The following is a 12,832-nucleotide window of genomic DNA, read 5'->3' on the forward strand; positions in this document are numbered from 1 at the left end:
TAGTGACTGCAGCTCTGGAGGTCGCTGGAGGATAAGACACGATATAACAGCAGAATAGTGACTGCAGCTCTGGAGGTGACTGGAGGATAAGACACGATGTAACGGCAGAATAGTGACTGCAGCTCTGGAGGTGACAGGAGGATAAGACACGATGTAACAGCAGAATAATGATTGCAGCTCTGGAGGTGACTGGAGGATAAGACCTGATGTAACAGCAGAATAGTGACTGCAGCTCTGCAGGTGACTGGAAGATAAGACATGACTTAACAGCAGCATGGTGAGTGCAGCTCTGTAGGTGACTGGAGGATAAGACACGATGTAACAGCAGAATGGTGAATTCAGCTCTGGAGGTGACTGGAGGATAAGACCTGATGTAACAGCAGAATAGTGACAGCAGCTCTGGAGGTGACTGGAGGATAAGACATGATGTAACAGCAGAATAGTGACTGCAGCTCTGGAGGTGAGTGGAGGATAAGACCTGATGTAACAGCAGAATAGTGACTGCAGCTCTGGAGGTGGCTGGAGGATAAGACACCATGTAACAGCAGAATAGTGACTGCAGCTCTGGAGGTGACTGGAGGATAGGACACGATGTAACAGCAGAATAGTGAGTGCAGCTCTGGAGGTGACTGGAAGATAAGACATGATGTAACAGCAGAATAGTGAGTGCATCTCTGGAGATGAGTGGAGGATAAGACACGATGTAACATCAGAATAGTGAGTGAAGCTCTGGAGGTGACTGGAGGACAAGACACAATGTAACAGCAGAATAGTGACTGCAGCTCATGAGGTGACTGGAGGATAAGACACGACGTAACAGCAGAATAGTGACTGCAGCTCTGGAGGTGACTGGAGGATAAGACAAGATGTAACAGCAGAATAGTGACAGCAGCTCTGGAGGTGACTGGAGGATAAGACCTGATGTAACATCAGAATAGTGACTGCAGCTCTGGAGGTGAGTGGAGGATAAGACCTGATGTAACAGCAGAATAGTGAGTGCATCTCTGGAGGTGAACGGAGGATAAGACCTGATGTAACAACAGAATAGTGACAGCAGCTCTGGAGGTGACTGGAGGATAAGACCTGATGTAACATCAGAATAGTGACTGCAGCTCTGGAGGTGAGTGGAGGATAAGACCTGATGTAACAGCAGAATAGTGACTGCAGCTCTGGAGGTCGCTGGAGGATAAGACACGATATAACAGCAGAATAGTGACTGCAGCTCTGGAGGTGACTGGAGGATAAGACACGATGTAACGGCAGAATAGTGACTGCAGCTCTGGAGGAGACTGGAGGATAAGACATGATGTAACAGCAGAATAGTGAGTGCAGCTCTGGAGGTGGCTGGAGGATAAGACATGATGTAACAGCAGAATAGTGAGTGCAGCTCTGGAGGTGACTGGAGGATAAGACATGATGTAACAGCAGAATAGTGATTGCAGCTCTGGAGGTGACTGGAGGATAAGACCTGATGTAAGAGCAGAATAGTGACTGCAGCTCTGGAGGTGACTGGAAGATAAGACATGATTTAACAGCAGAATGGTGAGTGCAGCTCTGTACGTGACTGGAGGATAAGACATGATGTAACAGCAGAATGGTGAATTCAGCTCTGGAGGTAACTGGAGGATAAGACACGATGTAACAGTAGAATAGTTAGTGCATCTCTGGAGGTGAATGGAGGATAAGACCTGATGTAACAGCAGAATAGTGGCAGCAGCTCTGGAGGTGACTGGAGGATAACACATGATGTAACAGCAGAATAGTGACTGCAGCTCTGGAGGTGAGTGGAGGATAAGACCTGATCTAACAGCAGAATAGTGACTGCAGCTCTGGAGGTGGCTGGAGGATAAGACACCCTGTAACAGCAGAATAGTGACTGCAGCTCTGGAGGTGACTGGAGGATAGGACACGATGTAACAGCAGAATAGTGAGTGCAGCTCTAGAGGTGACTGGAGGATAAGACATGATGTAACAGCAGAATAGTGACTGCAGCTCTGGAGATGACTGGAGGACAAGACACGATGTAACAGCAGAATAGTGACTGCAGCTCTGAAGGTGGCTGGAGGATAAGACATGATGTAACAGCAGAATAGTGAGTGCAGCTCTGGAGTTGACTGGAGGATAAGATACGATGTAACAGCAGAATAGTGAGTGCAGCTCTGGAGGTGACTGGAGGATAAGACACGATGTAACAGCAGAATAATGATTGCAGCTCTGGAGGTGGCTGGAGGATAAGACACGATGTAACAGCAGAATAATGATTGCAGCTCTGGAGGTGGCTGGAGGATAAGACACCATGTAACAGAGAATAGTGAGTGCATCTCTGGAGGTGAATGGAGGATAAGACCTGATGTAACAGCAGAATAGTGACAGCAGCTCTGGAGGTGACTGGAGGATAAGACATGATGTAACAGCAGAATAGTGACTGCAGCTCTGGAGGTGAGTGGAGGATAAGACCTGATGTGACAGCAGAATAGTGACTGCAGCTCTGGAGGTGGCTGGAGGATAAGACACCATGTAACAGCAGAATAGTGACTGCAGCTCTGGAGGTGACTGGAGGATAAGACACGATGTAACGGCAGAATAGTGACTGCAGCTCTGGAGGTGACTGGAGGATAAGACATGATGTAATAGCAGAATAGTGAGTGCAGCTCTGGAGGTGGCTGGAGGATAAGACATGAAGTAACAGCAGAATAGTGAGTGCAGCTCTGGAGTTGACTGGACGAAAAGATACGATGTAACAGCAGAATAGAGAGTGCAGCTCTTGAGGTGACTGGAGGAATATAGATGATGTAACAGCAGAATAGTGACTGCAGCTCTGGAGGTGACTGGAGGATAAGACAGGATGTAACAGTAGAATAGTGACTGCAGCTCTGGAGGTGACAGGAGGATAAGACACGATGTAACAGCAGAATAATGATTGCCGCTCTGGAGGTGACTGGAGGATAATACACGATGTAACAGTAGAATAGTGACTGTAGCTCTGGAGGTGGTTGGAGGATAATAGATGATGTAACAGCAGAATAGTGACTGCAGCTCTGTAGGTGACTGGAGGATAAGACATGATGTAACAGCAGAATGGTGAATTCAGCTCTGGAGGTAACTGGAGGATAAGACACGATGTAACAGTAGAATAGTGAGTGCATCTCTGGAGGTGAATGGAGGATAAGACCTGATGTAACAGCAGAATAGTGACAGCAGCTCTGGAGGTGACTGGAGGATAAGACATGATGTAACAGCAGAATAGTGAGTGCAGCTCTGGAGGTGAGTGGACGATAAGATCTGATGTAACAGCAGAATAGTGACTGCAGCTCTGGAGGTGGCTGGAGGATAAGACACGATGTAACAGCAGAATAGTGACTGCAGCTCTGGAGGTGACTGGAGGATAAGACAAGATGTAACAGCAGAACAGTGACTGCAGCACTGGAGGTGACTGAAGGATAAGACATGAAATAACCGCAGAATAGTGAGTGCAGCACTGGAGGTGGCTGGAGGATAAGACATGATGTAATAGCAGAACAGTGACTGCAGCTCTGGAGGTGACTGAAGGATAAGACATGAAATAACAGCAGAATAGTGAGTGCAGCTCTTGAGGTGACTGGAGGATAAGACATGAAGTAACAGAATAATAGTGAGTGCAGCTCTGGAGGTGACTGGAGGACAAGACACGATGTAACAGCAGAATAGTGACTGCAGCTCTGGAGGTGACTGGAGGATAAGACACCATGTAACAGCAGAACAGTGATTGCATCTCTGGAGGTGAATGGAGGATAAGAAACGATGTAACAACAGAATAGTGACGGCAGCTCTGGAGGTGACTGGAGGATAAGACATGATGTAACAGCAGAATAGTGACTGCAGCTCTGGAGGTGACTGGAGGATAGGACACGATGTAACAGCAGAATAGTGAGTGCAGCTTTGGAGGTGACTGGAGGATAAGACATGATGTAACAGCAGAATAGTGACTGCAGCTCTGGAGATGAGTGGAGGATAAGACATGAAGTAACAGCATAATAGTGAGTGCAGCTCTGGAGGTGACTGGAGGACAAGACACGATGTAACAGCAGAATAGTGACTGCAGCTCATGAGGTGACTGGAGGATAAGACATTATGTAACAGCAGAATAGTGAGTGCAGCTCTGGAGGTGAACGGAGGATAAGACCTGATGTAACAACAGAATAGTGACAGCAGCTCTGGAGGTGACTGGAGGATAAGACCTGATGTAACATCAGAATAGTGACTGCAGCTCTGGAGGTGACTGGAGGATAAGACCTGATGTAACAGCAGAATAGTGACTGCAGCTCTGGAGGTCGCTGGAGGATAAGACACGATATAACAGCAGAATAGTGACTGCAGCTCTGGAGGTGACTGGAGGATAAGACACGATGTAACGGCAGAATAGTGACTGCAGCTCTGGAGGTGACAGGAGGATAAGACACGATGTAACAGCAGAATAATGATTGCAGCTCTGGAGGTGACTGGAGGATAAGACCTGATGTAACAGCAGAATAGTGACTGCAGCTCTGCAGGTGACTGGAAGATAAGACATGACTTAACAGCAGAATGGTGAGTGCAGCTCTGTAGGTGACTGGAGGATAAGACACGATGTAACAGCAGAATGGTGAATTCAGCTCTGGAGGTAACTGGAGGATAAGACACGATTTAACAGTAGAATAGTGAGTGCATCTCTGGAGGTGAATGGAGGATAAGACCTGATGTAACAGCAGAATAGTGACAACAGCTCTGGAGGTGACTGGAGGATAAGACATGATGTAACAGCAGAATAGTGACTGCAGCTCTGGAGGTGAGTGGAGGATAAGACCTGATGTAACAGCTGAATACTGACTGCAGCTCTGGAGGTGGCTGGAGGATAAGACACCATGTAACAGCAGAATAGTGACTGCAGCTCTGGAGGTGACTGGAGGATAGGACACGATGTAACAGCAGAATAGTGAGTGCATCTCTGGAGATGAGTGGAGGATAAGACACGATGTAACATCAGAATAGTGAGTGCAGCTCTGGAGGTGACTGGAGGACAAGACACAATGTAACAGCAGAATAGTGACTGCAGCTCATGAGGTGACTGGAGGATAAGACAAGATGTAACAGCAGAATAGTGACTGCAGCTCTGGAGGTGACTGGAGGATAAGACCTGATGTAACATCAGAATAGTGACTGCAGCTCTGGAGGTGAGTGGAGGATAAGACCTGATGTAACAGCAGAATAGTGAGTGCATCTCTGGAGGTGACTGGAGGATAAGACCTGATGTAACAGCAGAATAGTGACTGCAGCTCTGGAGGTAACTGGAGGATAAGACCTGATGTAACATCAGAATAGTGACTGCAGCTCTGGAGGTGAGTGGAGGATAAGACCTGATGTAACAGCAGAATAGTGACTGCAGCTCTGGAGGTGACTGGAGGATAAGACCTGATGTAACAACAGAATAGTGACAGCAGCTCTGGAGGTGACTGGAGGATAAGACCTGATGTAACATCAGAATAGTGACTGCAGCTCTGGAGGTGAGTGGAGGATAAGACCTGATGTAACAGCAGAATAGTGACTGCAGCTCTGGAGGTCGCTGGAGGATAAGACACGATATAACAGCAGAATAGTGACTGCAGCTCTGGAGGTGACTGGAGGATAAGATACGATGTAACAGCAGAATAGTGAGTGCAGCTCTGGAGGTGACTGGAGGATAAGACATGATGTAAAAGCAGAATAGTGAGTGCAGCTCTGGAGGTGACTGGAGGATAAGACATGATGTAACAGTGGAATAGTGATTGCAGCTCTGGAGGTGACAGGAGGATAAGACACGATGTAACAGCAGAATAATGATTGCAGCTCTGGAGGTGACTGGAGGATAAGACCTGATGTAAGAGCAGAATAGTGACTGCAGCTCTGGAGGTGACTGGAAGATAAGACATGATTTAACAGCAGAATGGTGAGTGCAGCTCTGTACGTGACTGGAGGATAAGACATGATGTAACAGCAGAATGGTGAATTCAGCTCTGGAGGTAACTGGAGGATAAGACACGATGTAACAGTAGAATAGTTAGTGCATCTCTGGAGGTGAATGGAGGATAAGACCTGATGTAACAGCAGAATAGTGGCAGCAGCTCTGGAGGTGACTGGAGGATAACACATGATGTAACAGCAGAATAGTGACTGCAGCTCTGGAGGTGGCTGGAGGATAAGACACCCTGTAACAGCAGAATAGTGACTGCAGCTCTGGAGGTGACTGGAGGATAGGACACGATGTAACAGCAGAATAGTGAGTGCAGCTCTGGAGGTGACTGGAGGATAAGACATGATGTAACAGCAGAATAGTGACTGCAGCTCTGGAGATGACTGGAGGACAAGACACGATGTAACAGCAGAATAGTGACTGCAGCTCTGAAGGTGGCTGGAGGATAAGACATGATGTAACAGCAGAATAGTGAGTGCAGCTCTGGAGTTGACTGGAGGATAAGATACGATGTAACAGCAGAATAGTGAGTGCAGCTCTGGAGGTGACTGGAGGATAAGACATGATGTAACAGTGGAATAGTGATTGCAGCTCTGGAGGTGACAGGAGGATAAGACACGATGTAACAGCAGAATAATGATTGCAGCTCTGGAGGTGGCTGGAGGATAAGACACCATGTAACAGAGAATAGTGAGTGCATCTCTGGAGGTGAATGGAGGATAAGACCTGATGTAACAGCAGAATAGTGACAGCAGCTCTGGAGGTGACTAGAGGATAAGACATGATGTAACAGCAGAATAGTGACTGCAGCTCTGGAGGTGAGTGGAGGATAAGACCTGATGTGACAGCAGAATAGTGACTGCAGCTCTGGAGGTGGCTGGAGGATAAGACACCATGTAACAGCAGAATAGTGACTGCAGCTCTGGAGGTGACTGGAGGATAAGACACGATGTAACGGCAGAATAGTGACTGCAGCTCTGGAGGTGACTGGAGGATAAGACATGATGTAATAGCAGAATAGTGAGTGCAGCTCTGGAGGTGGCTGGAGGATAAGACATGATGTAACAGCAGAACAGTGACTGCAGCTCTGGAGGTGACTGAAGGATAAGACATGAAGTAACAGCAGAATAGTGAGTGCAGCTCTGGAGTTGACTGGACGAAAAGATACGATGTAACAGCAGAATAGAGAGTGCAGCTCTTGAGGTGACTGGAGGAATATAGATGATGTAACAGCAGAATAGTGACTGCAGCTCTGGAGGTGACTGGAGGATAAGACAGGATGTAACAGTAGAATAGTGACTGCAGCTCTGGAGGTGACAGGAGGATAAGACACGATGTAACAGCAGAATAATGATTGCCGCTCTGGAGGTGACTGGAGGATAATACACGATGTAACAGTAGAATAGTGACTGTAGCTCTGGAGGTGGTTGGAGGATAATAGATGATGTAACAGCAGAATAGTGACTGCAGCTCTGGAGGTGACTGGGGGATAAGACATGATGTAACAGCAGAATGGTGACTTCAGCTCTGGAGGTGACAGGAGGATAAGACACGATGAAACAGCAGAATAGTGACTGCAGCTCTGGAGGTGGCTGGAGGATAAGAAATGATGTAACAGCAGAAAAGAGACTACAGCTCTGGAGGTGGCTGGAGGATAAGACATGATGTAACAGCAGAATAGTGACTACAGCTCTGGAGGTGACTGGAGGATAAGACACAATGTAACAGCAGAATGAAGAGTGCAGCTCTGGAGGTGACTGGAGGATAAGAGGCGATGTAACAGCAGAATAGTGAGTGCACATCTGGAGGTGACTGGAGGATAAGACCTGATGTAACAGCAGAATAGTGACTGCAGCTCTGGAGGTGACTGGAGGATAAGACACGATGTAACAGCAGAATAGTGACTGCAGCTCTGGAGGTGACTGGAGGATAAGACACGATGTAACAGCAGAATAGTGAGTGCACATCTGGAGGTGACTGGAGGATAAGACCTGATGTAACAGCAGAATAGTGAGTGCAGATCTGGAGGTGACTGGAGGATAAGACCTGATGTAACAGCAGAATAGTGACGCAGCTCTGGAGGTGACTGGAGGATAAGACACGATGTAACAGCAGAATAGTGACTGCACTTCAGGAAGTGACTGGAGGATAAGACATGATGTAACAGCAGAATAGTGACTGCAACTCTGGAGGTGACTGGAGGATAAGACATGATGTAATAGCAGAATAGTGAGTGCAGCTCTGGAGGTGGCTGGAGGATATGACATGATGTAACAGCAGAACAGTGACTGCAGCTCTGGAGGTGACTGAAGGATAAGACATGAAGTAACAGCAGAATAGTGAGTAGAGCTCTGGAGTTGACTGGACAATAAGATACGATGTAACAGCAGAATAGAGAGTGCAGCTCTTGAGGTGACTGGAGGAATATAGATGATGTAACAGCAGAATAGTGACTGCAGCTCTGGAGGTGACAGGAGGATAAGACACGATGTAACAGCAGAATAATGATTGCCGCTCTGGAGGTGACTAGATGATAAGACATGATGTAACAGCAGAATGGTGAATTCAGCTCTGGAGGTAACTGGAGGATAATACACGATGTAACAGTAGAATAGTGACTGTAGCTCTGGAGGTGGCTGGAGGATAATACACGATGTAACAGCAGAATAGTGACTGCAGCTCTGGAGGTGACTGGGGGATAAGAAATGATGTAACAGAAGAATAGTGAGTGCAGCTCTGGAGGTGACAGGAGGATAAGACATGATGTAACAGCAGAATGGTGACTACAGCTCAGGAGGTGACTGGAGGATAAGACACGATGTAACAGCAGAATAGTGACTACAGCTCTGGAGGTGTCAGGGGGATAAGACACGATGAAACCGCAGAATAGTGACTGCAGCTCTGGAGGTGGCTGGAGGATAAGAAATGATGTAACAGCAGAAAAGAGACTACAGCTCTGGAGGTGGCTAGAGGATAAGACATGATGTAACAGCAGAATAGTGACTACAGCTCTGGAGGTGACTGGAGGATAAGACACAATGTAACAGCAGAATGATGAGTGCAGCTCTGGAGGTGACTGGAGGATAAGAGGCGATGTAACAGCAGAATAGTGAGTGCACATCTGGAGGTGACTGGAGGATAAGACCTGATGTAACAGCAGAATAGTGAGTGCAGATCTGGAGGTGACTGGTGGATAAGACCTGATGTAACAGCAGAATAGTGACGCAGCTCTGGAGGTGACTGGACGATAAGACACGATGTAACAGCAGAATAGTGACTGCAGCTCTGGAGGTGACTGGCGGATAAAACATGATGTAACAGCAGAATAGTGAGTGCAGCTCTGGAGGTGACTGGCGGATAAAACATGATGTAACAGCAGAATAGTGAGAGCAGCTCTGGAGGTGACTGGAGGATAAGACGTGATGTAACAGCAGAATAGTGAGTGCAGCTCTGGAGGTGACTGGAGGATAAAACATGATGTAACAGCAGAATAGTGAGTGCAGCTCTGGAGGTGACTGGAGGATATGACGTGATGTAACAGCAGAATAGTGACTGCAGCTCTGGAGGTGACTGGAGGATAAGATACGATGTAACAGCAGAATAGTGAGTGCAGCTATGGAGGTGACTGGAGGATAAGACGTGATGTAACAGCAGAATATAGACTGCAGCTCTGGAGATGACTGGAGTATAAGATACGATGTAACAGCAGAATAGTGACTGCAGCACTGGAGGTGACTGTAGGATAAGATACGATGTAACAAAATAATAGTGAGTGCAGCTCTTGATGTGACTGAAGGATAAGACACGATGTAACAGCAGAATAGTGACTGCAGCTCTGGAGGTGTCTGGAGGATAAGACACGATGTAACAGCAGAATAGTGAGTGCAGCTCTGGAGGTGAACGGAGGATAAGACACGATGTAACAGCAGAATAGTGACTGCAGCTCTGGAGGTGACTGGAGGATAAGACATGAAGTAACAGCATAATAGTGAGTGCAGCTCTGGAGGTGACTTGAGGACAAGACACGATGTAACAGCAGAATAGTGACTGCAGCTCATGAGGTGACTGGAGGATAAGACATGATGTAACAGCAGAATAGTGACTGCAGCTCTTGAGGTGACTGGAGGATAAGACACGATGTAACAGCAGAATAGTGACTGCAGCTCTGGAGGTGAGTGGAGGATAAGACCTGATGTAACAGCAGAATAGTGACTGCAGCTCTGGAGGAGACTGGAGGATAAGACATGATTTAACAGCAGAATAGTGAGTGCAGCTCTGGAGATGGCTGGAGGATAAGACATGATTTAACAGCAGAATAGTGAGTGCAGCTCTGGAGTTGACTGGAGGATAAGATACGATGTAACAGCAGAATAGTGAGTGCAGCTCTGGAAGTGACTGGAGGATAAGACATGATGTAACAGTGGAATAGTGATTGCAGCTCTGGAGGTGACAGGAGGATAAGACACGATGTAACAGCAGAATAATGATTGCAGCTCTGGAGGTGACTGGAAGATAAGACCTGATGTAACAGCAGAATAGTGACTGCAGCTCTGGAGGTGACTGGAGGATAAGACATGAAGTAACAGCATAATAGTGAGTGCAGCTCTGGAGGTAACTGGAGGATAAGACACGATGTAACAGTAGAATAGTGAGTCCATCTCTAGAGGTGACTGGAGGATAAGACATGATGTAACAGCAGAATAGTGACTGCAGCTCTGGAGGTGAGTGGAGGATAAGACCTGATGTAACAGCAGAATAGTGAGTGCAGCTCTGGAGTTGACTGGACGATAAGATACGATGTAACAGCAGAATAGAGAGTGCAGCTCTTGAGGTGACTGGCGGAATATAGATGATGTAACAGCAGAATAGTGACTGCAGCTCTGGAGGTGATTGGAGGATAAGACAGGATGTAACAGTAAAATAGTGATTGCAGCTCTGGAGGTGACAGGAGGATAAGACAAGATGTAACAGAAGAATAATGATTGCAGCTCTGGAGGTGACTAGAGGATAAGACCTGATGTAACAGCAGAATAGTGACTGCAGCTCTGGAGGTGACTGGAAGATAAGACATGATGTAACAGCAGAATGGTGAATTCAGCTCTGGAGGTAACTGGAGGATAATACACGATGTAACAGTAGAATAGTGACTATAGCTCTGGAGGTGGCTGGAGGATAATAGATGATGTAACAGCAGAATAGTGACTGCAGCTCTGGAGGTGACAGGAGGATAAGACATGATGTAACAGCAGAATAGTGAGTGCAGCTCTGGAGGTGACTGGAGGATAATACACTATGCAACAGCAGAATATTTAGTGTAGCTCTGGAGGTGACTGGAGGATAAGACATGATGTAACAGCAGAATGGTGACTTCAGCTCTGGAGGTGACAGGAGGATAAGACACGATGAAACAGCAGAATAGTGACTACAGCTCAGGAGGTGACTGGAGGATAAGACACGATGAAACAGCAGAATAGTGACTGCAGCTCTGGAGGTGGCAGGAGGATAAGAAATGATGTAACAGCAGAAAAGAGACTACAGCTCTGGAGGTGGCTGGAGGATAAGACATGATGTAACAGCAGAATAGTGACTACAGATCTGGAGGTGACTGGAGGATAAGACACAATGTAACAGCAGAATAGTGAGTGCAGCTCTGGAGGTGACTGGCGGATAAAACATGATGTAACAGCAGAATAGTGAGAGCAGCTCTGGAGGTGACTGGAGGATAAGACGTGATGTAACAGCAGAATAGTGAGTGCAGCTCTGGAGGTGACTGGAGGATATGACATGATGCAACAGCAGAATAGTGACTGCAGCTCTGGAGGTGACTGGAGGATAAGATACGATGTAACAGCAGAATAGTGAGTGCAGCTATGGAGGTGACTGGAGGATAAGACGTGATGTAACAGCAGAATATAGACTGCAGCTCTGGAGATGACTGGAGTATAAGACACGATGTAACAGCAGAATAGTGACTGCAGCTCTGGAGGTGACTGGAGGATAAGATACGATGTAACAAAATAATAGTGAGTTCAGCTCTTGACGTGACTGAAGGATAAGACACGATGTAACAGCAGAATAGTGAGTGCAGCTCTGGAAGTGAACGGAGGATAAGACACGATGTAACAACAGAATAGTGTCTGCAGCTCTGGAGGTGTCTGGAGGATAAGACACGATGTAACAGGAGAATAGTGAGTGCAGCTCTGGAGGTGAACGGAGGATAAGACACGATGTAACAGCAGAATAGTGACTGCAGCTCTGGAGGTGACTGGAGGATAAGACACGATGTAACAGCAGAATAGTGACTGCAGCTCTGGAGGTGAATGGAGGATAAGATACGATGTAACAGCAGAATAGTGACTGCAGCTCTGGAGGTGAACGGAGGATAAGACACGATGTAACAGCAGAATAGTGACTGCAGCTCTTGAGGTGACTGGAGGATAAGACACGATGTAACAGCAGAATAGTGAGTGCAGCTCTGGAGGTTTCTGGAGGATAAGACACGATGTAACAGCAGAATAGTGAGTGCAGATCTGGAGGTGACTGGAGGATAAGACCTGATGTAACAGCAGAATAGAGACACAGCTCTGGAGGTGACTGGAGGATAAGACACGATGTAACAGCAGAATAGTGTTTGCAGCTCTGGAGGTGTCTGGAGGATAAGACACGATGTAACAGCAGAATAGTGAGTGCAGCTCTGGAGGTGACTGGAGGATAAGACACGATGTAACAGCAGAATAGTGTTTGCAGCTCTGGAGGTGTCTGGAGTATAAGACACGATGTAACAGCAGAATAGTGAGTGCAGCTCTGGAGGTGGCTGGAGGATAAGACACGATGTAACAGCAGAATAGTGACTGCAGCTCTGGAGGT

This window comes from Phyllobates terribilis, unplaced genomic scaffold (assembly GCF_046119375.1).
Source record: "Phyllobates terribilis strain yellow unplaced genomic scaffold, ASM4611937v1 Scaffold_244__1_contigs__length_2968133, whole genome shotgun sequence".
Lineage (NCBI taxonomy): Eukaryota > Metazoa > Chordata > Amphibia > Anura > Dendrobatidae > Phyllobates > Phyllobates terribilis.